The sequence below is a fragment of the Ranitomeya imitator genome, chromosome 5 (assembly GCF_032444005.1).
Source record: "Ranitomeya imitator isolate aRanImi1 chromosome 5, aRanImi1.pri, whole genome shotgun sequence".
Classification (NCBI taxonomy): Eukaryota; Metazoa; Chordata; class Amphibia; order Anura; family Dendrobatidae; genus Ranitomeya; species Ranitomeya imitator.
This window is the reverse complement of record NC_091286.1, coordinates 67,456,413-67,484,263: the sequence shown is the minus strand read 5'-3', so window position 1 is coordinate 67,484,263 and position 27,851 is coordinate 67,456,413. Positions and strand designations below refer to the sequence as shown.

Below are 27,851 nucleotides of genomic sequence, written 5' to 3'. Positions count from 1 at the left end.
GAAAAGGAAGATGGCTCCTATTGCATCTAACTCTGACTCGGGCAAGATCCATTCCTCGGGTTCAGAGGACTTTTGGGAGAATGAGGGTTCTACTTCCATGCCCAAATCTGATAATAAAAAATATCTCTTCTCTTCTGAAGATATGGAACATATAATTTCCATGGTGAGTGGCACCAAGGGGGTGGAGGAGGAGGTAGCAAGTCATTCCGTTCAGGATGACATGTTTGGAGGTTTAAAGTCTAGGACCCCGAAGGGGTTCCCTGTACATGAGAATATTGAAAATCTTGTCCTTCATGAGTGGGGCCTACCAGAGAAAGGTTTGAGTGTCCCATCAGAACTGTAGAATCATTTCCCTCTTGATGGGGACTGTTCTTTATGGGAAATGCCTAAGGTAGGTGTCCATGGTGACCAAAAAAATGGCTCTATCCTTTGAGGATTCCTCACAGCTCAAAGATCCTATGGATCAAAAAATTGAGAGCTTACTAAGGAAATCCTGGGACACATCTACCAATCTACTAAAGACAAATGTGGCCTCTACATGTGTTGCCAGATCCCTATTTCTCTGGTTACGTACCTTAGAAAATCACCTTTCTCAGGGGACATCAAGGGAGGAGATTCTAAATTCCCTACCACTACTTCAGAAGGCAACCGGGTTCCTGGCGGATGCTTCCGCTGAATCTGTATGGGTAGCCGATGTGATGAAAGTCTTGGATATCCTGAAATCACTGGGGTGGGTTCCGAACTTTGAGAAGATGGACCTCTATCTTCAACGAAAAAATTCCTAGGAGTTCTTCTGGACTCGAGGAAAAAAATGTCCTTCTTACCCAGGGACCGTCAGGACGATCTCGTCCACAAGATCTCCAGATTCGGGGTCAAAATACTCCGACCTTAAGGGACTCAATGTCAATCCTGGGTTCATTGACGTCTTGCATCCAAGCAGTCTCCTGGGCCCAGGCCCACTCAAGAGTCCTTCAGTCCCACATCCTGATGCATTCAAAAGGACGCCAGAATGCTTTAACCAGGAGGATTCCTCTTCTCACTCACGTAAAATCCTCCCTCTCATGGTGGCTGAACTCCCAGAACCTTCAACGGGGAGACAGCTGGGATCAAATTCCTCTGAAGATGTTCACAACAGATGCAAGCCAGAGAGGTTGGGGCGCCATAATAAAAGGTTCCCACTTCCAAGGGTTGTGGCCCCCAAGCATAAGGTCCAGATACTCAAATCTAAGGGAGCTGAAAGCGGTGGAGGAGGCGCTAAAAGCCGCCTCTGTCCTCATCCAAGGTCACCATGTACGTGTAATGTCCGACAACACGACTACGGTGGCCTACCTCTGACACCAGGGAGGCACAAAATACACCAGCCTAAAGTCAACCACTTTAAGGATTTTTTTCCTGGGGGAAAAACACTTCCTGTCCATCTTGGCAGTACACATAAAGGGGTCAGACAATGCCCAGGCGGACTTCCTAAGCAAGAAAGATTTCCATCCTGGAGAATGATCTTTAAACCAAGAGGTGTTCCTATCCCTGGTCCGGAGATGGGGGAAGTCCCAATGTGGATCTGTTTGCCAACAGTCAGAACACAAAGTCGAGCACTTTCTTCTCCCTCAACCACTCAAGCAGTGCACAGGGACTGGATGCCTTCTCTGGAAGGCCCGATACTTCTACCTCAGATAGTCAACCTTCTTCAGCAGGGACCATTGCTATACCCAGACTTACACAGACTGAAACTGGAGGCCTGGTTACTGAGGCTGAGATTCTGATAGCCAGAGGTCTCTCAGATGACGTCATTCAAACCCTACAAAAAAGTAGGAAACCAATAACGAACGCCATCTATGGCAAAGTTTGGAAACAATTTTCATCCTGGTGTTTCCCAAACAAACCTGATCCATTCCATCTTAATATCGCACAAATATTAGAATTTCTCCAGAAGGGTCTGGAGTTAGGGCTCTCGCCTAGCACCCTAAAAGTTCAGGTGTCGGCACTGGGTTCCTTTATTGATCAGGATTTAGCAGGCCACCATTGGGTTAGACGTTTCATGACATCTGCAACTAGGATTCGTCTTAGGCTTCATGTCCAGACCCCTCCTTGGGATTTGAACTTTGTACTAAATAGTCTGACGGGGGACCCCTTTGAGCCCTTATCAGCCATCAGCTTAAGAATCCTGACCCTCATGACTGTCTTCATAGTAGCAATCACTACCGCTAGGCGTATAGGAGAGCTACAGGCCTTGTCATTACAGGAGCCATACCTAACCATAACCATGGATAGCATAATCCTTAAGCTAGAACCCTCCATTATGCCTAAGGTGGTCTTGGACTTCCACAGAAGTCAAGATATTGTCCTACCCTCATTCTGTCCAAATCCCTCTAATACGAAGGAAGAAGCCTTTCACACCCTGGATGTCCACAGGGTGGTCCTCTTCTACCTCCAACAAATGGAAGGTTGGAGCATAGACCAAAACCTATTCGTCCAGTGGTCAGAACAGAATAAAGGTAAAAAAGCAGCCAAAAGTACGATCGCCAAATGGATTAAACAGGCCATTTGTCTTGCATATTCTTCTCGGAAGCTTGTACCCCCGACATCGCTGAAAGCTCACTCCACCCATTCAGTCTCGACTTCCTGGGCAGAGAGAGGGAACACATCGTCTGAGCAGATATGCAGAGCTGCCACCTGGTCGTAAGTCCATACATTCACCAGGCATTACAGGCTAAATTTCAATAGGGACCTATCGTTTGGCAGACGTGTTCTGCAGGCAGTTGTAACTCCATAAAGAAATTAGCGGTTGGTATCACTCTGATACTGTGGTTGTGGAAGGTGACTGGAGAAAATAGAATTAGACTTACCGGTAATTCAGTTCCTAGGAACCTTCCACGACAGCACTAATTTCCCTCCCTATCTGATATTCTTATTGGATGATTCCTGCACTTAAGTGGTAACTATTCATGCTACTGTGTCCAGAAAAAAACACTGGTGGTTGCAGGAAGCGGAGGGGTATTTAACCTCTTTGTTTCCTGTCCCCTATTAGGGCAGGGAGAGACATCCTCCGATACTGCTGTCGTGGAAGGTTCCTAGAAACCGAATTACCGGTAAGTCTTATTCTATTTTTTCCCCATATAGCCTCAGCATTATTTTCATGAGATAAGTAGATCATGGAAAACGGTCTTACTCAGAAATAAGTTCTCCATGATGGAGAACTATGTCTATGTGCACTGGAAAAATGTAGTTATTCATTACCACTGAGAGACCTGGCCAAACTTATTCCCCATCATGGGCTATTGTTGGGTCTGTCCTCTGATCAGTACTCCATCTTTCCTATGGCTACTGCATGTTCTCCAAGGCTTCTTAGTGTGTGGGAAATACCTTCAGGTTTAAAGTACAACTGTAGATAAGTCCAACTCAACACCTATGAAAATAAAATCAAGACAGAGTACATGTATAATTACAAAATAAAGTTGTTTTTTTACACTTGTGTTTTTACACTTGTGTTTTTAGATAACAGTAGGCAAATGGAAGAGCAACTGCTGAGATATAGGAGCCATGAATGGAAGCACTCTGAGCTCCTGTTTCTACTAAAACCGCAATTATATTTGTTCACTTTGACCTGAATAGAACCAGACATTTTATAACAGTTTCCGATGCCAATTATTGAGGCTGCACATCTGTTTGTTGGTTTGGCGTCTGCCGTCCAAAGTGTTATTGTGGAACTGAGAGGAGGTTGCTCGCTGATGGTGCGTTTTAAATAATAGAGACTGTTTGTTGTCCAACTGTTCATAATTACTGTGTTGACGCTGCTGGGCTATGTGGGTTTATGCTGGCTTGTTCTAATTCAACTAATTAGTATGTTTAGGAGATCAAAACTGCTGCAACATATTTGCAAAATATTCTCCTCCATGAAATGAGCGTGTACAGGAAACAGTCCTGACCTATTTAACTTTTCCTGTGCGCAACTATCTCCACAAGTTTCACTTGAAAGTACCAATGTGGTGCCGACGGGACTGCCAGCTCAATCCCAAAGGAAAGTGACATTAACTTTTTAATGAGGAGTAAACATTGTAAATGTATGTATGTGTTCTTGAGAAAGACTAAATAAAATATATATATATATATATATATATATATATATATATATATATATATATATATATATATATATACCTAAAGCAACCCAAAAACATTCTGATAGCTAAGCAACAGGTTTTATACGAGGTCAGAACATGTACTCTGATGATTGTAAAAGCTTATTTTCGTCCATTTAGGCCCTGTAGGTGACTGTACACTTGATTTATTTATTTCCTGTTACTTGTATAGCACCATCAGTAGCCATTGTACTCTGCCTGATGGGAATCCCAAACTAATTTCCCTATCTCAGACACATACTAAAGTCAATTTAATATGAAATCATTTAAAATAAAAAATTGGTTTTATAGTTCTGGAGGACCTTAAACTACAAAAGCATAGGGAAATTATACAGGCTTGGACCCCAGTGATCGGAGTTAAAGAAGCACTCCTCCTCCCATCATAATATATTGCAGTCATCATATTATATGGCACTGTGTACTTAGAATTGATCATTTTGCCCTTGTACCCAGGTAATTCTTCTCTCTTCCATTAGGTCTATGACCTCACGTGATTTTAAGCTCTTTGTGGAAACAGGAGGTCAATTTTTCCCTGCGTGAGTCATAAGTCACTGCAAAAGGGGTGGATGGCAGAGGTGGTAGCAGTGGTGGATTACTTGGGTCAGGAGTTAGAGGGGAGTGATAAATGCAGGGACAAGAGACTTCCTGTTTCTACAAGGTGCAGAAAAAAAGAGAAGAATTTACTGGGTAGAAAGGCAAAATTAGCAATTGTAAGTAAATCGTGCTATAGAATATGATGATTGCAATTTATTAAGAGGATAAAGACTTTGATGGAAGTGCTTCTTTAACAGTGGTAAACATTAAAATATATTGCGGAGCTGCAATACTAGACACAGTCAGTGGAAAGGAGAGGCACCATTTCTGGAAGATAATAATATTGGTTTGAACAAAAAAATTAAGAAAAATTGTCTAGCAGCCATGTTAATACTGCAGCAGATAGACCTCTGAATATATATTCTAAAAGAAATTACTAAACTATTATATCTCTGAGGCCATTCATATTCTAGAAGGAACATATTGAAAAGCATTATATATTGGAAATCCGTTTTGTAGCTCTGTGTTTACGTTAGGGACCACCGTGTAGTCTTCATATAGACCTGACAATTTATGGTTTTAATTGACCCCCGATTGGCTACATGCTTAAAAGGGGTTTTCCAGTTTTAGAGATCTCCTGTCGAGTCAGCTGCAGTTTGTTATTAAAAAAAAAAACAAAGAAACCGTGCTAGACCTGGATAGGGTGGAAAAAGGGCAAAGTCTCCTCCATTGCACCTGGTGACTTATTGTCTGCAGCACTGATGTCACATCGCAGCTTTTCAACCAATTGATGAGCTCAGTGTCTCTGAGCTGGTCATTCCATCAATACGGGCAAAGTCACTGGGCTCCATTCCATCAATACGGGCAAAGTCATTGGGCTCCATTACTGGCTACAGTGCTGTCAATGTGCTGTCAGCGCCGTAGACAGTAAAAGACACCTGGAACATTGATGGGTGTCTGCTCTGTACCCAAGAGGCCAACCTGTGACCCTGTGTGCAACGAGTGGCTGCTGTACACAGGAAAGAAGGCTGAAAGTGCACCTGCACGGACACGGTGTGCACGCACTCACTGGGCTTTTGCATTGTTGGAGTTATTATTATTATTTATTATAGCGCAATTTATTCCATGGCTCTTTACATGTAAGGAGGGGTATACATAATAAAAAAAAGTACAATAATCTTAAACAATACAAGTCACAACTGGTACATTACAGAGTTAATGTTCAGGGTTGGTTATTCAGTTCAGGCAGCGCACAATCTGGGTTAGGCTAGATTCACATTGTGTTAGCGTATGCGCTAAACGGATTGCACTAACGGAATGCGCTAACGCAATGTTCAAAAAGGGATTGCGTTTAGAGATCCTGCTAGCGCAGATGCCTGATCTGCGCTAGCGAGAAACGGACCTCAAACGCTGCAAGCAGCGTTCGAGGTCCGTCAGAAAATAATGGGACATCGCTAACACATACCAAAAATGGCATACGTTAGCGATGCGTTGGATACATTGCGGTCAATGGGTGCGCTAACGGATCCGTTACATAGCGTTAATTGCGCCATGTAACGGATTCCGTCAGCGGACACCCACTAACGCAATGTGAACCCAACCTAAGTGAGAGCTGTCAGTTGTGTTAAACCGAGAAACCCACATGTGCATATAATAAAATGACGATATATTTATTATGTATACTCACCAACAGGTGACCTCCATTTTTTTCCTATTGCCTTCACTGCTCAAATACCCCTACAGTGGCTAAGTCTAAACCACATTTCCCTCGTTTTTGCTGTCACATAGCACAGGAAAGGAATGATGACGTGGGCTAAGACTTACCATTACACTCCTTACCATTACACTCCTCGTGCCATTGTGGCAGACTGCTTGGAAGCAGGAGGAAAGGAACAGGCGTTCCGCCAGTATGAGCAGGAAAGGAAAACTGAGGCACTAGGTGGGGCCATTATTTATAGAAAAAAATATATAGTCACTTTTCAGTCCCAGAGTGGAGGGTCACTTTAATGAGTTAACAGGGGGCTCCCTACCAGCTCTATCACTGCAAGTATTGCAGGGCAGGTCCGTACAGTCAATATGCCTATAAATATTGTAGCCTTTAATGAAGAACCTATAAAGTTGTACAGTGTGTCAGTGCAAGGCTGATAAGATGGGTGGTAATGACCTTTTTTCAAATTGCAAAAACTAAGACTAATTGTTTATGGGAAAAATTTAATTGCACGACTCGTTACAGCAATTAATCATTAGGACGGTCAAATGAATAAAATTGCACAATCAGAAGAAAAAAAAAAAAGGAAGTGCTACCATATATGTGATGTTATATCTCACTTGTTTTAATTATCTCCAATCGCTTTTGCGGCATATGCTGATCAGATGGTGTTTGGGAATGTTTACTTTGTATAAGTCCTTTTATGTGTCAGCCATTCAGTTCACATTTTATCAGGATTCTGAAGGTCTAGATCAAAATAAGCAGTCATTAATTGAGAATGTGCCAAAGATGTGCAGTGACAGACACCAAACACATGAAGCGTTTCACTATCCGGAGATGCATTTTACTGAAAGGAATGACGACTTTTTATGTTAATGATCAAACAAAATGGCAGGCAAACCAAGAGGGGAATGAAGAAGAGAGTGAGGTGGGATAGCCTCCAGGTTCTTTAAAGATTGCCAAAATGTCACTGTTATATTTTGGGTGGAATTCAAGAAAGAAAATAAGCTAGTACTGCAAATACAGCACACAGACTCTATAAAATGTCTTTGTAAAATTTGGCCTGTATACTAAGTATGCTTAAATCAAGACAGTTCCATTGTGTTATACAGAAGGAAAAGTGTAATGGTTGAGAGGAGGACATCCGTGCTGCCATTGTTTTTAATTTAAAGAATTAGGAAAATGCTAGCGTTATTTGAAGGGTTTGTCAACTACTAGAGCAACCCCTTCTTGAACTAAGTGTTTGGCCCCGATGAAATAAATAAACTTCTATTCCCCTCCCATGCCAATGCAGTTGCAGTGGAGTCTGCACTCACGGTTCCGGAGCTCTGTTGCGGTGGAATGACTCAATCAGCGCTGGGGTCACTGTTTCTGCCTTTGTAAGGATTGAACATGATGAACAAGTCAGAGATCAGCCACCACCCTAGCTTCCTGTAAATGTTCAAACCGTACAAAGATGGGGACAGTGACGCCAGCGCTGATTGGGTGCCTGGCACCACATATCACAACACCACATCACAGCCCCGGGGACAGCGAGTGCTGACACCGCTGAATCTTTGCCTCGGAAGTGAGTATGTGTGTATATATATATATATATATATACACACACACATAATTGTCTAAGGGTCACTTCCGTCTGTCTGTCTGTCTTTCTGTCACGGTTATTTGTTCGCTGATTGGTCTCGGCAGCTGCCTGTCATGGCTGCCGCGACCAATCAGCGATGGCCACAGTCCGATTAGTCCCTCCCTGTTGTGAATTCTGTGGCAGAGCTCCCTCCTGTGGTCACAAGTGGTGCTTCGGCTGATTCTCTCTGTGAGCTTCCGTTAGTGGAGGAGAGTGGTACTGCGGCTTCTGAGTTTCCTTCCTCAGGTGATGTGGTGAAGTCGTTAGGTGCTGCTCTATTTAACTCCACCTGGTGCTTTGATCCTGGCCTCCAGTCAATGTTCTAGTATTGGACCTGTTTCCTCCTGGATCGTTCCTGTGGCCTGCTGCTCTGCATAGCTAAGTTCTGCTTTGCTATTTTGTTTGCTGTTTTTTTCTGTCCAGCTTGTCTATTTGTTTTTCCTTGCTAGCTGGAAGCTCTGGGACGCAGAGGGTGTACCTCCGTGCTGTTCGTTCGGTACGGAGGGTCTTTTTGCCCCCTTTGCGTGGTTGTTTGTAGGGTTTTGTGTTGACCGCAAAGTTACCTTTCCTATCCTCGCTCTGTTTAGTAAGTCGGGCCTCACTTTGCTAAATCTATTTCATCTCTACGTTTGTCTTTTCATCTAACTCACAGTCATTATATGTGGGGGCTGCCTTTTCCTTTGGGGTATTTCTCTGAGGCAAGGTAGGCTTATTTTCTAACTTCAGGCTAGCTAGTTTCTCAGGCTGTGCCGAGTTGCATAGGGAGCGTTAGGCGCAATCCACGGCTGCTTCTAGTGTGTTGGAGAGGATTAGGGATTGCGGTCAGCAGAGTTCCCACGTCTCAAAGCTCGTTCTATGTTTTTTGGGTTATTGTCAGATCACTGTATGTGCTCTGACTTTTATGTCCATTGTGGTACTGAATTATCTCATCATAACACCTCCCCTACTCCCCTGCACTCACTGCCCGGCGCCCGCTCCGTAATCCCCTCCACTCATCGCTCACACAGGGTTAATGGCAGCGGTAATGGCCCGCGGTGTAACGCACTCCGTTACCACTGCTATTAACACTGTGTGTCCCCAACTATTTACTATTGATGCGGCCTATGCAGCATCAATAGTAAAAATGTCATGTTAAAAATAATTCAAAAAACCTGCTATACTCACCCTCCGCCGCCTTTCACGCTCCTCTTCATGCTCCCCAGACCGCTCCATTGCAAGCGGCAGCTTCCGGTGAGGTCCCATCCCAGGGCTGGTGTGCGACAAGTACCTGCCGTGACGTCACGGTCATGTGACCGCGATGTCATCATAGGTCCTGCTCACACCAGCCCTGGGACGGGACCGCAAGCTGCCACTTGCAATGGAGCGGTCCCGGGAGCGTGGAGAGGAGCGACAAAGGCGGCGGAGGGTAAGTATAGCAGAACTTCAACGGGCTATAGGTGAGTATATGTTTTTATTTTTTTTTTAAAGTCTCTATACTACGTGGCTCTGTGCTGGACAATATACTAAGTGACTGGGCAATAGACTACTACGTGGCTGGGCAATATACTATGTGGCTGGGCAATATACTATGTGGCTGGGCAATATACTATGTGGCTGGGCAATATACTATGTGGCTGGGCAATATACTATGTGGCTGGGCAATATACTATGTGGCTGGGCAATATACTATGTGGCTGGGCAATATACTATGTGGCTGGGCAATATACTATGTGGCTGGGCAATATACTATGTGGCTGGGCAATATACTATGTGGCTGGGCAATATACTATGTGGCTGGGCAATATACTACATGGCTGGGCAATATACTACGTGGACATGCATATTCTAGAATACCCAATGGGTTAGAATCAGGCCACCATCTAGTGTGTGTGTATATATATATATATATATATAATTTTTTTTTTTTTTTTTTTCATCTGGGCCAAACGTTTAGATAAAGAAGGGGTTGTCCTAGTAGTGGGCAAATGAAAGTATTTCAAAAACATCTGGAAATCTCCTGCCTAGCGCCAGGCTGACATACTTGACTAAGGTATCTGGTTGCATCACAGTAGAGTCCTTTTATCAAGCACATGGCGCTAGTTGAAGAATAATGTGGGGTATCGTTGCACCTGTCATGAACTGGTGCATTTGCAGCCTCATTTATGTAAAGATTCAAAGTTAATTTTCTCTGTGACAAAAATCAATTTGTGGATGGGAAGGTAAGCTTGAAGTTGTTTTCTCCTACCCCACCCAGGAAAGTAATTAGTTTGATGATCCCATGGTTCCTGACGAGTTCCCTTCATTGCCTTACTGCTGGACTGTTTATTCTGGAATAACTGTTGCACAATAGTGGCATTTATATTGTTTTCATTGCATCAAATAGTCTGCTTTGTAACTAAAGCAATCACCTTTGTTATGTTGCTCCGATGTATTTTCCCACACAGCGGCCACTACTGCAGGATTAGCAGCGTAAATCCCGTTTATCTTTGGTTAGTGGGGCACTCTGGTAGCTTGCAGTCACAGACTTAAAGTGATTATATAAAACTGTATTTTCACTGTGACTGACATATATGGAACGTTTTAAAACAAATTCTAAAAATACTGTTTATATTACATTATCTAAAGTAATTCCATATGTTTGTTCCTAGTAAGCCGAGGCACAGAACATATTAATTTCTAGTATTAAAGAATTTTTGTTGATTCCCTTTTATGTCTTTGCTCCACATAAAGTAACGTGCAATTCATTGTCTTCCCATTTAGAAGCAAGATACCTTTCCTACTAAATAATGTATAAAAACGCAATTGATTCTCCATTAAGGCATGTCAGCAGTTTATCTGCTTTGCATTCATCTTAATCCCAGGGTGTGGATGAAAGATGCGCACAACCACTTGTCACTTACAGAACAGACCAAAAGTTTGGACACACCTTCTCAGTTAAAGATTTTTTTTTTGTATTTTCATGACTATGAAAATTGTACATTCACACTGAAGGCACCAAAACTATGAATAAAGACATGTGGCATTATATACTTAACACTTTTTTTTGTTAAGTATTCCCGGTGACTACCTCTTGAAGCTCATCAAGAGAATACCAAGAGTGTGCAAAGCATTCATCAAAGCAAAAGGTGGCTACTTTGAAGAACCTAGAATATAAGACATAATTTCAGTTGTTTCACACTTTTTTGTTAAGTATATAATTCCACATGTGTTAATTCATAGTTTTGATGCCTTCAGTGTGAATTTACAGTTTTCATAGTCCTGAAAATACAGAAACATCTTTAACCCCTTCCCGACCCATGACGCCACGTAGGTGTCATGAAAGTCGGTGCCATTCCGACCCATGACGCCTATGCGGTGTCATGGAAAGATCGCGTCCCTGCAGATCGGGTGAAAGGGTTAACTCCCATTTCACCCGATCTGCAGGCACAGGGGGAGTGGTAGTTTAGCCCAGGGGGGGGTGGCTTCACCCCCTCGTGGCTACGATCGCTCTGATTGGCTGTTGAAAGTGAAACTGCCAATCAGAGCGATTTGTAATATTTCACCTATTATAACGGGTGAAATATTACAATCCAGCCATGGCCGATGCTGAAATATCATCGGCCATGGCTGGAAATACTAATGTGCCCCCACCCCACCCCACCGATCGCCCCCGCAGCCCCCCGATCTGGCCGGTACACTGCTCCGGCTCCCCTCCGTCCAGTGCTCCGCTCCCCCCCGTGCTCTTGTCCGCTCCCCCCGTGCTCCAATCACCCACACGTGCTCCAATCACCCCCCCTGCACTCCGATCCACACCCCCCGGTGCTCCGTTCCACCCTCCCGTGCTCCATTCCAGCCCCCCCGTGCTCCATTCCAGCCCCCCCGTGCTCCGTTCCACCCCTCCCGCGCTCCGATTCCCCCCCCGTGCTCAGATCCCCCCCCCGTGCTCCGATCCCCCCCCCCCGTGGTCCCCCCCCACCCCATCATACTTACCGATCCAGCCGGGGTCCGTCCGTCTTCTCCCTGGGCGCCGCCATCTTCCAAAATGGCGGGCGCATGTGCAGTGCGCCCGCCGAATCTGCCGGCCGGCAGATTCGTTCCAAAGTGCATTTTGATCACTGAGATATAATCTATCTCAGTGATCAAAATAAAAAAAATAATAAATGACCCCCCCCCCTTTGTCACCCCCATAGGTAGGGACAATAAAAAAATAAAGAAATTTTTTTTTTCCACTAATGTTAGAATAGGGTTAGGGTTAGGGGTAGGGTTAGGGTTAGGGGTAGGGTTAGGGTTAGGGGTAGGGTTAGGGTTAGGGTTAGGGGTAGGGTTAGGGGTAGGGTTAGGGCTAGGGGTAGGAGTAGGGTTAGGGCTAGGGTTAGGGCTAGGGTTAGGGTTTCGGTATGTGCACACGTATTCTGGTCCTCTGCGGATTTTTCCGCTGCGGATTTGATAAATCCGCAGTGCTAAACCGCTGCGGATTTATGGCGGATTTACCGCGTTTTTTTCTGCGCATTTCACTGCGGTTTTACAACTGCGATTTTCTATTGGAGCAGTTGTAAAACCGCTGCGGAATCCGCACAAAAGAAGTGACATGCTGCGGAATGTAAACCGCTGCGTTTCCGTGCAGTTTTTCCGCAGCATGTGTACAGCGATTTTTGTTTCCCGTAGGTTTACATTGAACTGTAAACTCATGGGAAACTGCTGCGGATCCGCAGCGTTTTCCGCAGCGTGTGCACATACCTTTAGAATTAGGCTATGTGCACACGGTGCGGATTTGGCTGCGGATTCGCAGCAGTGTTCCATCAGGTTTACAGTACCATGTAAACATATGAAAAACCAAATCCGCTGTGCCCATGGTGCGGAAAATACCGCGCGGAAACGCTGCGTTGTATTTTCCGCAGCATGTCAATTCTTTGTGCGGATTCCGCAGTGTTTTACACCTGTTCCTCAATAGGAATCCGCAGGTGAAATCCGCACAAAAAACACTGGAAATCCGCGGAAAATCCGCAGGTAAAACGCAGTGCCTTTTACCCGCGGATTTTTCAAAAATGGTGCGGAAATATCTCACACGAATCCACAATGTGGGCACATAGCCTTAGGGTTAGGGTTGGAATTAGGGTTGTGGTTAGGGTTAGGGGTGTGTTGGGGTTAGGGTTGTGGTTAGGGGTGTGTTGCGGTTAGGGTTGTGATTAGGGTTATGGCTACAGTTGGGATTAGAGTTAGGGGTGTGTTGGGGTTAGGGTTGTGATTAGGGTTATGGCTACAGTTGGGATTAGAGTTAGGGGTGTGTTGGGGTTAGTGTTGGAGGTAGAATTGAGGGGTTACCACTGTTTAGGCACATCAGGGGTCTCCAAACGCAACATGGCGCCACCATTGATTCCAGCCAATCTCGTATTCAAAAAGTCAAATGGTGCTCCCTCACTTCTGAGCCCCGACGTGTGCCCAAACAGTGGTTTACCCCCACATATGGGGTACCAGCATACTCAGGACAAACTGCGCAACAATTACTGGGGTCCAATTTCTCCTGTTACCCTTGTGAATCTAAAAAAATGCTTGCTAAAACATAATTTTTGAGGAAAGAAAAATGATTTTTTATTTTCACGGCTCTGCGTTGTAAACGTCTGTGAAGCACTTGGGGGTTCAAAGTGCTCACCACATATCTAGATAAGTTCCTTGGGGGGTCTGGTTTCTAAAATGGGGTCACTTGTGGGGGTTTCTACTGTTTAGGCACACCAGGGGCTCTGCAAACGCAACGTGACACCCGTAGACCATTCCATCAAAGTCTGCATTTCAAAAGTCACTACTTCCCTTCTGAGCCCCGACGTGTGCCCAAACAGTGGTTTACCCCCACTCATGGGGTATCAGCGTATTCAGGAGAAACTGGACAACAACTTTTGTGGTCCAATTTCTCCTGTAACCCTTGGGAAAATAAAAAATTCTGGGCTAAATAATTATTTTTGAGGAAAGAAAACGTATTTATTATTTTCACGGCTCTGCATTATAAACTTCTATGAAGCGCTTGGGGGTTCAAAGTGCTCACCACACATCTAGATAAGTTCCTTTCGGGGTCTAGTTTCCAAAATGGGGTCACTTGTGGGGGGTTTCTACTGTTAAGCCACATCAGGGGCTCTGCAAACGCAACGTGACGCCCACAGAGCATTCCATCAAAGTCTGCATTTCAAAACGTCAATACTTCACTTCTGAGCCTCGGCATGTGCCCAAACAGTGGTTTACCCCCACATGTGGGGTATCAGCGTACTCAGGAGAAACTGGACAACAACTTTTGGGGTCCAATTTCTTCTGTAACCCTTGGAAAAATAAAAAATTCTGGGCTAAATAATTATTTTTGAGGAAAGAAAACGTATTTATTATTTTCACGGCTCTGCATTATAAACTTCTATGAAGCACTTGGGGGTTCAAAGTGCTCACCACACATCTAGATAAGTTCCTTTGGGGGTCTAGTTTCCAAAATGGGGTCACTTGTGGGGGGTTTCTACTGTTAAGCCACATCAGGGGCTCTGCAAACGCAAGGTGACGCCCACAGAGCATTCCATCAAAGTCTGCATTTCAAAACGTCACTACTTCACTTCCGAGCCCCGGCATGTGCCCAAACAGTGATTTACCCCCACATATGGGGTATCAGCGTACTCAGGAGAAACTGGACAACAACTTTTGGGGTCAAATTTCTCCTGTTACCCTTGGGAAAATAAAAAATTGCAGGCTAAAAGATCATTTTTGAGAAAATAATTTTTTTTTTTTATTTTCATGGCTCTGCGTTATAAACTTCTGTGACGCACTTGGGGGTTCAAAGTCCTCACCACACATCTAGATTAGTTCCTTTGGGGGTCTAGTTTCCAAAATGGTGTCATTTCTGGGGGATCTCCAATGTTTAGGCACACAGGGGCTCTCCAAACGTGACATGGTGTCCGCTAATGATTGGAGCTAATTTTCCATTTAAAAAGCCAAATGGCGTGCCATCCCTTCCGAGCCCTGCCATGCGCCCAAACAGTGGTTTACCCCCTCATATGGGGTATCAGCATACTCAGGACAAACTGGACAACAATATTTGGGGTCCAATTTCTCCTATTATCCTTGGCAAAATAGGAAATTCCAGGCTAAAAAATCATTTTTGAGGAAAGAAAAATTATTTTTTATTTTCATGGCTCTGCGTTATAAACTTCTGTGAAGCACCTGGGGGTTTAAAGTGCTCAATATGCATCTAGATAAGTTCCTTGGGGGGTCTAGTTTCCAAAATGGGGTCACTTGTGGGGGAGCTCCAATGTTTAGGCACACAGGGGCTCTCCAAACGCGACATGGTGTCCGCTAACAATTGGAGCTAATTTTCCATTCAAAAAGTCAAATGGCGCGCCTTCCCTTCCGAGCCCTGCCGAGTGCCCAAACAGTGGTTTACCCCCACATATGAGGTATCGGCGTACTCGGGAGAAATTGCCCAACAAATTTTATGATCCATTTTATCCTACTGCCCATGTGAAAATGAAAAAATTGAGGCGAGAATAATTTTTTTGTGAAAAAAAAGTACTTTTTCATTTTTACAGATCAATTTGTGAAGCACCTGAGGGTTTAAAGTGCTCACTAGGCATCTAAATAAGTTCCTTGGGGGGTCTAGTTTCCAAAATGGGGTCACTTGTGGGGGAGCGCCAATGTTTAGGCACACAGGAGCTATCCAAACGCGACATGGTGTCCGCTAACGATGGAAATAATTTTTCATTCAAAAAGTCAAATGGCGCTCCTTCCCTTCCGAGCCTTACCATGTGCCCAAACACTGGTTTACCCCCACATGTGAGGTATTGGTGTACTCAGGAGAAATTGCCCAACACATTTAAGATCCATTTTATCCTGTTGCCCATGTGAAAATGAAAAAATTGAGGCTAAAAGAATTTTTTTGTGAAAAAAAAGTACTTTTTCATTTTTACGGATCAATTTGTGAAGCACCTGGGGGTTCAAAGTGCTCACTATGCATCTAGATAAGTTCCTTGGGATGTCTAGTTTCCAAAATGGGGTCACTTGTGGGGGAGCTCCAATTTTTAGGCACACGGGGGCTTTCCAAACGTGACATGGTGTCCGCTAAAGAGTGGAGCCAATTTTTGATTCAAAAAGTCAAATGGCGCTCCTTCCCTTCCAAGCCCTGCCGTGCGCCCAAACAGTGGTTTACCCCCACATATGAGGTATCAGCGTACTCAGGACAAATTGGACAACAACTTTCGTGGTTCAGTTTCTCCTTTTACCATTGGGAAAATAAAAAAATTGTTGCTAAAAGATAATTTTTGTGACTAAAAAGTTAAATGTTCATTTTTTCCTTCCATGTTGCTTCTGCTGCTGTGAAGCACATGAAGGGTTAATAAACTTCTTGAATGTGGTTTTGAGTACCTTGAGGAGTGCAGTTTTTAGAATGGTGTCACTTTTGGGTATTTTCAGCCATATAGACCCCTCAAACTGACTTCAAATGTGAGGTGGTCCCTAAAAAAAATGGTTTTGTAAATTTCGTTGTAAAAATGACAAATCGCTGGTCAAATTTTAACCCTTATAACTTCCTAACAAAAAAAAATTTTGTTTCCAAAATTGTGCTGATGTAAAGTAAACATGTGGGAAATGTTATTTATTAACTATTTTGTGTCACATATCTCTCTGGTTTAACAGAATAAAAATTCAAAATGTGAAAATTGCAAAATTTTCAAAATTTTCGCCAAATTTCCGTTTTTATCACAAATAAATGCAGAATTTATTGACCTAAATTTACCACTAACATGAAGCCCAATATGTCACAAAAAAACTCAGAACCGCTAGGATCCGTTGAAGCGTTCCTGAGTTATTACCTCATAAAGGGACACTGGTCAGAATTGCAAAAAACGGCAAGGTCTTTAAGGTCAAAATAGGCTGGGTCATGAAGGGGTTAAATGAGAAGGTGTGTCCAAACTTATGGTCTGTACTGTATGTGCAGAATGTTTATAGTCTTAACTTCACCTATGAAACAGATAAGTTGCTATTCTGTATCGACAGCAGAGATGCATTATTCCATCTGTTTCTTGGTTACCTGGATGGCAGAGAAAATCATTAAATAGCACTGGGTCATTATACAGAAATATACGGTGTGCAAAATTGGAACATTAGCTTTGTTGTGTTTTTTTTTTTTTAAATAATTTTCAAGCTTTAAACTTGCGGTCAGTCAATAGGAAATTTAGGGCTCATAGAAATATTGCAGAAAATGAAACAGCCTGTGATCTTTGCACAGTCCTCCACAGCATTATGTTTGATTGATCCTTAGGAGGGGTGAGTGAAGCCAGTGCTGATTGGTCTCCAGAATCACGTGGTCTAACAATGTTACTGGGGGCAAACATGCTATTGATACATGGTTGTCTGAAAAGTGGGCAACCCCTTTAAGGCTATTAAATTCTGAAAAGATTAAAACTTATTTAAGTTTTCTTTCCTCATTACAAACGAAGATATGGTGGACAGAGTCCTGAGATCCCAATTGATCATTCAAAAAAACTTCTGAGTAGTGCACAGCTCAGGATACATTCAATCACATCAGACCAGAGTACTGATTCATAGACACATAGGCCTTTCTATTGTTTTGTCAAAGGTGTAGTTACTCCTTAAAGGTTGTTTCTGGGAATATTTTTTTTTTTAGGCCCATTAACTTGTTCTTGAGAATAACAAACTCAGAAATTACTTCCACTCCCAAAGTGCAGCTGTAACACCCCAGGTAACCGGTTGTTGCAGTGATGTTGCCTTCCTTTCGGGGAGGGTGATGTCACGCTTGGAGGCAAGGGAGATTCTATCAGGTAAGACAGAGGTCCCCAACTCCAGTCCTCAAGGCCCACCAACAGGTCATGTTTTCAGGATTTCCTTTGCATTGCACAGGTGATGCAATTATTACCTGGGCAAGACTAAGGAAATCCTGAAAACATGACCTGTTGGTGGGCCTTGAGGACTGGAGTTGGGGACCTCTGAGGTAAGACACTCACATTCAACACATCTGAATCTAGGGCGGGAGGGGGAGCTCAGGACTCTGATTCAGGGGAGATTCCTTAGACTTAATGTATCCTGGTCTGGAGGAGGAGTCAGCCAGTTGTACAGGAGTGAGGAGTGGAGAAGGACGTCTGGAGCAGACATAAGGGCCGAGCAGCCACGTGGGAGCTTTGACCCCTGGAAAGAGAGATAACGTGGGGAGTTGAATAGTGGAGGAGCTTAGAGGGAAGAAGCACAGAGGAGGAAGAGACTCAGGAGGGGAACAGAGGAAGAACACTCTAGGAGCCAGAGCACAGAAACCAGGTAACGGGAGCCCGAGATCGTGTTGTTCTCCAGGAGGTGCAACAGAACCAGAGGGCATAGGACTGTATGTCAATTGCCCATATCAAGTCTGAGGTAAAGCACTAACCTGAGAGACGGGTCATGATAGAGACCCTACAAACAGGCTTGCACTGCCTATCATACAGACCTCTGTGTTAGGATAGGAGAGAGGGGACTTTGCAACCAAGCTTCAAGCTGCCGGAACCTCTCCAACTAAAGTAGCGCAAGTAGGAAAGGCTTACGAACCTCACCTGGGAGAGGGATCCCCTATTGCCTCCAAGCCGCCTGGACCATGGCTACCCTGCACTTGGTACCCTGGACTGAGGACTGCTATCATCAGTAAACCAGGTAAAGTCTGCAAACCTGTGTCCTCGTTCTTTGCCATACCATCCACCACACCATCGGGGCCCTACACTCGGGAAGCCCTGGGACCTCGCTTCACCTGTGGGAAGCGTCACCATCTTGCTGCATACCATCACCCCAGAGGACCCCTTTAAGCAGCGTCGGTCCCCACTGACCGAACACCACAGGTGGCGTCACGAACAATAGACTTAATTCACAATACCAATTAAAAGACCTTTCCCCTTTAATTGGGCGCCCAGGGCCATGGACCGGGTCGCAGCCACCGTGACATCCCGTTTAAGACCGGACCCGGTACCGAGTGCCCCACGGCCCTGGCGGGCGTTCCACATCGATTCCTCCTATTGCACCTCTTTTTTTTTTTTTGTTGATGGGCTGCATTGGAGACATCATCACAACTACAGTGCATCAGATCACTGCAGCCAATCAATTGAATCAACAGTGATGCCAATAGAAACAGCACGATCTAATGAGACCAGTTATTGGCTGCAGCGGTCAAGAACACCAATCAACAAAAAAATATATAGCCTCTGCAGAGAGGCATTGCTGCACTAACAGAGGATGAGCAATTGCGGAGTTAATAATAAAGATGTGTAAATCAATGGGCTTAAAAGAAAATGAATGGAAAACCCCTTTAAACACTTCTGCTTTTTTTCCATTGTCTTGAAAGTTGTGAATACTATGGTAGTAATTTATGCTTTGGATTGCGCATTGCGCCATTTTTGTGGAGTTAACAAAAAAAGCAAATTATCACACGTTCTACATTTGTGCTGCACACATTTTATTTTGTCTCCAAGATTCACTAAATTAAAACTGGCATATGGAACAGACTTACAAAATCTGCTCCCAAGATTTTACAAGTCTCTGCATTCTGTGTTAATTTAAAAAAAGTCTTCAGATATTCTACTCTGTTTTCCTATAAAGCTTTCTACACAAATTGTAGTTACATCTCGTGTCTGTGTGATGGAGTCTGCACAATCATATCTTGTTTGCTATCTGAAGTCATTGTCTTTTCTGTAACAATAGAATTTACATTGTAAAGTGAAGTATGATAGTCTGTGAAGCAAACACTAACAAGGCCAATGATCTAAAGGTACCTTCACACTAAAGGTACCTTCACACATAACGATATTGTTAACGATATCGTTGCTATTTGTGACGTAGCAACGATATCGTTAATGAAATCGTTATGTGTGACAGCGACCAACGATCAGGCCCCTGCTGGGAGATCGTTGGTCGCTGAATAAAGTCCAGAACTTTATTTCGTCGCTGGACTCCTGCTGACATCGCTGGATCGGCGTGTGTGACACCGATCCAGCGATGTCTTCACTGGTAACCAGGGTAAACATCGGGTAACTAAGCGCAGGGCCGCGCTTAGTAACCCGATGTTTACCCTGGTTACCATGCTAAAAGTAAAAAAAAACAAACACTAGATACTTACCTACCGCTGTCTGTCCTCCAGCGCTGTGCTCTGCACTCCTCCTGTACTGGCTGTGAGCCGGAAAGCAGAGCGGTGACGTCACCGCTCTGCTTTCCGGCTCACAGCCAGTACAGGAGGAGAGCAGAGAAGCAGAGCGCAGCGCTGGAGGACAGACAGCGGTAGGTAAGTATCTAGTGTTTTTTTTTTTTTACTTTTAGCATGGTAACCAGGGTAAACATCGGGTTACTAAGCGCGGCCCTGCGCTTAGTTACCCGATGTTTACCCTGGTTACCGGCATCGTTGGTCGCTGGAGAGCGGTCTGTGTGACAGCTCTCCAGCGACCAAACAGCGACGCTGCAGCGATCCGGATCGTTGTCGGTATCGCTGCAGCGTCGCTTAATGTGAAGGGGCCTTTAACGACGCTGCAGTGATCCAGACAACGATCCGGATCGCTGCAGCGTCGCTGGAGAGCTGTCACACAGACAGCTCTCCAGCGACCAACGATGCCGGTAACCAGGGTAAACATCGGGTTACTAACCGCGGCCCTCCTAAACAAACGCTTCATACTTACCTTCCGCTGTCTGTCCTCGGCGCTCTGCTTCTCTGTACTGGCTGTGAGCACAGCGGCCGGAAAGCAGAGCGGTGATGTCACCGCTCTGCTTTCCGGCCGCTGTGCTCACAGTGAGTGCAGGAAAGCACAGCGCCGGAGGACAGACAGCGGAAGGTAAGTATGAAGCGTTTGTTTTTTTTACTTTTAGGATGGTAACCAGGGTAAACATCGGGTTACTAAGCGCGGCCCTGCGCTTAGTAACCCGATGTTTACCCTGGTTACCAGCGAAGACATCGCTGAATCGGTGTCACACACGCCGATTCAGCGATGTCAGCGGGAGATCCAACGACCAAATAAAGTTCTGGCCTTCTAGCCCCGATCAACGACATCACAGCGGGATCCTGATCGCTGCTGCGTGTCAAACTGAACGATATCGCTAGCGAGGACGCTGCAACGTCACGGATCGCTAGCGATATCGTTTAGTGTGAAGGTACCTTTTGGCCAATGACCCGATTTGATAATGGGTGAACTTAAGGGTACCGTCACACTAAAACGACGCTGCAGCGATACGACAACGATGTCGATCGCTGCAGCGTCGCTGTGTGGTCGCTGGAGAGCTGTCACACAGACAGCTCTCCAGCGACCAACGATCACGAAGTCCCTGGTAACCAGGGTAAACATCAGGTTACTAAGCGCAGGGCCGCTTAAACGTAAACGTAAACAAACACTACATACTTACATTCCTGTCGCGTCCCTCGGCGCTGTGCTTCTCTGCACTGACAGTGAGTGCCGGACAGCCGGAAAGCACAGCGGTGATGTCACCGCTGTACTTTAAGGCTGGCCGGCGCTCACCAGTCAGTGCGGGAAGCTGAAGGCGAGGGACATGACCAGACACCGGGAATCTAAGTATGTAGTGTTTTTTTTTTTTTTTTTACATTTACACTGGTAACCAGGGTAAATATCGGGTTACTAAGCGCGGCCCTGCGCTTAGTAACTCGATGTTTACCCTGGTTATCAGTGAAGACATCGCTGAATCGGCGTCACACACGCCGATTCAGCAATGTCAGCGGGAGATTTAGCGACGAAATAAAGTTTCAAACGATCTGCTACGACGTACGATTCTCAGCGGGGTCCCTGATCACAGTAGCGTGCCAGACACAGCGAGATCGTAAGAATATCGCTGGAACGTCACGGATCGTGCCGTCCTAGCGATCGAAGTGCCACTGTGTGATGGTACCCTAAGGTACCTTCACACATAACGATTTCGTTAACGATATTGTTGCAACGTCACGCTTTTTGTGACGTAGCAACGATCCCGCTAACGATATCTTTGTGTGACAGCGACCAACGATCAGGCCCCTGTTGGTCGTGGGGAATGATCAGGACCTTTTTTTGGTCGCTGATCACCTTGCTGTCATCGCTAGATCGGCGTGTGTGACGCCGATCCAGCGATGTGTTCACCTGTAACCAGGGTAAACATCGGGTTACTAAGTGCAGGGCCGCTCTTAGTAACCCGATATTTACCCTGGTTACCATTGCAAAAGTAAAAAAAAAAAACCAGTACATACTCACATTCCGATGTCTGTCACGTCCCCCGCCGTCAGCTTGCCTGCACTGACTGTCAGCGCCGGCCATAAAGCAGAGCACAGCGGTGACGTCACCGCTGTGCTCTGGCTCTGCTTTACGGCCGGCGCTGACACAGTCAGTGCGGGAAGCTGACGGCGGGGGACGTGACAGACATCAGAATGGGAGTATGTACTGTTTTTTTTTTTAACTTTTACAATGGTAACCAGGGTAAATATCGGGTTACTAAGCGCGGCCATGCACTTAATAACCCGATGTTTACCCTGGTTACCCGGGTGCTGCAGGGGGACTAAGGCATCTTTGAAGACCGTTTCAACGATGCCGAAGTCTTTCCCCGGATTGTTGGTCGCTGGAGAGAGCTGTCTGTGTGACAGGTCCCCAGCGACCACACAATGACTTACCAACGATCACGGCCAGGTCGTATCGCTGGTCGTGATCGTTGGTAAGTCGTTTAGTGTAACGGTACCTTTAGGCAAGGGAGCCAAATACTGTATTGGTAAATCTTTGTAAAGCTTTTCAGACATATATTATTGAATACATTCAAACATAATAAATTGTCTTATCCTGCCAGCGATTTCTGGACTGACAGCAGGCCTGATGACCCAAACCTACAGCCTCACATGCATTTATGAGACTTATTTTAGGTCTAGATGTGCTGTGTTGGCCCACATAAGCGTGCTTCACTGTCTGCACATGGATTGTGAAATGTGGGCATGCGAAGTTTACAGTTGCTTTTGCACGTGAGTTTTTTGTGGGTCAGCCCCTTTAAAAATTAATATTATTACTTTTCTCCAGAGTAAAGCTGGCTATACACATTAGATGACTGTCAGCTGAATGATGTTCCAGCCAATCATAAAGATGACTCAACCATGCACAGGGGCACTTGTTCGGCCAGCTTACATGTTGGCTGGTGTTTTTTTTTTTTTTTTTTAAGGGCAGCATGATTGGCAGTCCAAAATTGGACATGCACTATCCACATATCTTCCGACCATCAGTTGGCTGATGCTCCCTTACTTTCACGTGTTTACTGCGCCAGAGAGGAGCCAGAAGACAGCAGCTTCTGATTTCTCCTACTCCTGCAATGATTAGAAGCACTTCACCTTTAGAGTAAATTGTGCACGTTTCTTTTAGCAGTGCATGTTGAGCGCTCTTGGAAGCTTTCCTGCATTAAGGCTCTCAGCTGTTCACTGTTAGCCACTCCCATCTCCTATATAATTTGGGTCCTGGCTAATACTTATTGCCAGAGATAGCTTCATGCTGCATGGTTAGAAGATGGTGGGTGCTTTGTTGTAATTGTTAGAGAATGTGTTTGGTGGACTTATCTGAGACTGTTGTGAGGTTTTGGATGTGTGCTAATTCCCTTTTTCTCCTACTTTGGTCTTTCCCCATCCTCCACTCCCGGGTATTTGCTTCTGTTGTTTGTGTGAGTATCTTTGTATGACTGGTTGGTGTATTACTTTGCCCTACTACTCCCCTCTTCCCTGGGTGGGGAAGGGTACAGACTGATGGCAGATTCGAGAGCTAAAGCAAGGTACGTGATCTTCACCATCAGAAGTAATCTGAGGAACAGGGCAACCTAGGGAACCCCTAGTGTTAAGGACAGGTAAGGCGCCCCTGGTCCCAGCATACGTGACAAGAGAGTTGTGACACATACACGTTAGATGATTAGTCTGTATATTGGGTCTTAAGGGGATATGATCACCAGAGGGTTTTTCTTTTATTGATCCCTTTAATGGGTACAGTATTCATTTTTGTCTGTTTAGTGTGCAAAAAGTCTGTTGGTGCCTGGAAACAATCTGCTTTTGGTGGATCTGTTATTCTATGACATTCATGGATATAGATACGAGGCTGTTGCGTTTGAGTACAGACATCGTTGTTTGTTCTCGGACAGGCAATGTCGAAAGTGTGAAACCAACTTTATAATGTGTCTCCATTTAGTATTTTGTGCTCAGTTATTAAAGTAGCTGTGGGTCTGAATGACTTGCTTAACTTTTTAACATCTCTTATGACTTACATTCTAATAAGTCCGCTAGGACATGGTCCTCTCCCCTCTGTACCAGGCTGTCATTGTAAGTTTGTTTACTGTAAACGATATCTATAACTCTGAACATAACCCCTTTCTTATGTACAGTACCATGGAAATAATGGTGCTATATAAATTAATAATAACAATTAGAACAATTTAATCATATAAGTAAGTTTGAGAAAAAAATTCCTAGGACCGTAGTCTAGCAGCCCCATTAGTGGTCTGTAACCTCCTATTTGCCACCTTCCCTGATACCTCTTGTGCTTCGTATAGTTGGATTCACTGCATGGTCCAGTAGTAGTGCACATTAACATATATTTTATTGTTGTAGATAAGGTTTCATATGATTTAGTTGAAGACTAGGGTTGAGCGACCTTGACCTTTTTAGAGTCGAGCCGTGTTTCGCGAAACCCGACTATCTTAAAAGTCGAGTCGAGGGGAATCGGCCGATTATCGCGAAAAGTCGGGTATCGACCGAAACACGAAACCCAATGCAAGTCAATGGGGGAGCATAGTCGGCAGTGAGTGGAGGCCAGGAAAACACCTGCACTGCCCATTTTAATGGCAAAAACATCCATTCTTGTTACAGAAGCTTGTCAATCGTAATTTAGCTTATAATAAGTGGAAGGCATTTGAAATTGGGGGTCATTTGGCTAAAGTTGTGGGGGGTAGGGCTGGTTCAAGTAATTAGTGGGCCCAGGACATCTGGACCACGTCACGGCAGTGGAGCAGGGAGAGGTAAGTATTTCAACTTTGCAAGTGCTGTGATCCTGAGCAAGCAGGGGGGGGCCCACTCGTTGGCACTGGCACAGGGCCCCTCAAAGTACAGCGGTGTGTTTGCACGGCGGGGGCGCCTCCCACCGGCAGCAACATTTTTGCGTACTATGAGAGGCCCTGTGCCAGTGACGTCGCCAACTAGTATTCCTCCCCCCACCTGATGAAGGAACCTGCACTTTCATCTGCACCTTCCTCTTTGTCCCCGTGTAAGGTGGTATGGTATGCGGGAAGAGGAACCTGTCTTTCAGCAGGGTCACAATCTTGCTGTGTAGCGTGTACGGGGAATGTTGCGTTATGGGTCAATGTACCAGCAGACTCATCTATCACTGGCTGGGCAATGGGCAGGATGAGGAGGAAACACAGATATAGGCCCAAAGAATAAAGTGGGCTAAATGCAGTTCAAAATTGGTAACACAGGACTAACCAGGGGGCATTGCAGTGGAGGACAACTGGAATGAGAGGCTGACACAGAGAGTAGGCCCAAATCAGTAAGTAGTCGAAATGCAGTTCAAAATTGGCAACAGTAGTAAACAGGCGGCACAGCTTTGTTCAGTGGAGGAGAACAGCAAGGAGTGGCAGACACCGATAGTAGGCCCCAACCCAACTAGTAGGCCAAATGCAGTCTAACATTAACAACTAAATAAAAGGACTAGAAATAGGAAAAACCCAATGTGGCTAAACAAAGAAGTAAGACAGGCAATTTACAGTAAAAAGAAAGCATTTGCACTACTAAAGCAGGATGGCACCATTGAAGCTCTAAAAAACTATAGGGAGAAAAATACTTTATCTAAAAAACTAATTAAAGCTGCCAAAAAGGAAACAGAGAAGCACATTGCTAAGGATAGTAAAACTAATCCCAAACTGTTCTTCAACTATATCAATAGTAAAAGAATAAAAATTGAAAATGTAGGCCCCTTAAAAAATAGTGAGGAAAGTATGGTTGTAGATGACGAGGAAAAAGCTAACATATTAAACACCTTCTTCTCCACGGTATTCACAGCGGAAAATGAAATGCTAGGTGAAATCCCAAGAAACAATGAAAACCCTATATTAAGGGTCACCAATCTAACCCAAGAAGAGGTGCGAAACCGGCTAAATAAGATCAAAATAGATAAATCTCCGGGTCCGGATGGCATACACCCACGAGTACTAAGAGAACTAAGTAATGTAATAGATAAACCATTATTTCTTATTTTTAGGGACTCTATAGCGACGGGGTCTGTTCCGCAGGACTGGCGCATAGCAAATGTGGTGCCAATATTCAAAAAGGGCTCTAAAAGTGAACCCGGAAATTATAGGCCAGTAAGTTAACCTCTATTGTTGGTAAAATATTTGAAGGGTTTCTGAGGGATGTTATTCTGGATTATCTCAATGAGAATACCTGTTTAACTCCATATCAGCATGGGTTTATGAGAAATCGCTCCTTTCAAACCAATCTAATCAGTTTTTATGAAGAGGTAAGCTATAGGCTGGACAACGGTGAGTCATTGGACGTGGTATATCTCGATTTTTCCAAAGCGTTTGATACCGTGCCGCACAAGAGGTTGGTACACAAAATGAGAATGCTTGGTCTGGGGGAAAATGTGTGTAAATGGGTTAGTAACTGGCTTAGTAATAGAAAGCAGAGGGTGGTTATAAATGGTATAGTCTCTAACTGGGTCGCTGTGACCAGTGGGGTACCGCAGGGGTCGGTATTGGGACCTGTTCTCTTCAACATATTCATTAATGATCTGGTAGAAGGTTTACACAGTAAAATATTGATATTTGCAGATGATACAAAACTATGTAAAGCAGTTAATACAAGAGAAGATAGTATTCTGCTACAGATGGATCTGGATAGGTTGGAAACTTGGGCTGAAAGGTGGCAGATGAGGTTTAACAATGATAAATGTAAGGTTATACACATGGGAAGAAGGAATCAATATCACCATTACACACTGAACGGGAAACCACTGGGTAAATCTGACAGGGAGAAGGACTTGGGGATCCTAGTTAATGATAAACTTACCTGGAGCAGCCAGTGCCAGGCAGCAGCTGCCAAGGCAAACAGGATCATGGGGTGCATTAAAAGAGGACTGGATACACATGATGAGAGCATTATACTGCCTCTGTACAAATCCCTAGTTAGACCGCACATGGAGTACTGTGTCCAGTTTTGGGCACCGGTGCTCAGGAAGGATATAATGGAACTAGAGAGAGTACAAAGGAGGGTAACAAAATTAATAAAGGGGATGGGAGAACTACAATACCTAGATAGATTAGCGAAATTAGGATTATTTAGTCTAGAAAAAAGACGACTGAGGGGCGATCTAATAACCATGTATAAGTATATAAGGGGACAATACAAATATCTTGCTGAGGATTTGTTTATACCAAGGAAGGTGACGGGCACAAGGGGGCATTCTTTGCGTCTGGAGAATAGAAGGTTTTTCCACCAACATAGAAGAGGATTCTTTACTGTTAGGGAAGGGAGAATCTGGAATTGCTTGCCTGAGGAGGTGGTGATGGCGAACTCAGTTGAGGGGTTCAAGTGAGGCCTGGATGTCTTCCTGGAGCAGAACAATATTGTATCATACAATTATTAGGTTCTGTAGAAGGACGTAATTCTGGGGATTTATTATGATGGAATATAGGCTGAACTGGATGGACAAATGTCTTTTTTTGGCCTTACTAACTATGTTACTATGTTACTATGTTACTTAACGAGAGCCTGAAAATGGAATTTCAGGACAGGAAACCAGGAGAACAGCAAAGAGCTGCAGACACTGTTAGTAGGTCCCAAACCAACTAGTACGCCAAATGCAGTTGTTCCATTTAACAACTATTTAACAAGAGCCTGAAGATAGAAGCTCAGGAAAGGCAACCT

At 44.6% G+C, this 27,851-nt stretch overlaps 1 protein-coding gene across 6 annotated transcripts in view; it reads left to right on the top strand.

Moving 5' to 3' along the window:
• Positions 1-27,851, top strand: part of MACROD2 (mono-ADP ribosylhydrolase 2) — a 2,991,260-nt gene that overhangs the window by 822,306 nt on the left and 2,141,103 nt on the right. The gene's annotated exons all lie outside the window — the stretch shown is intronic.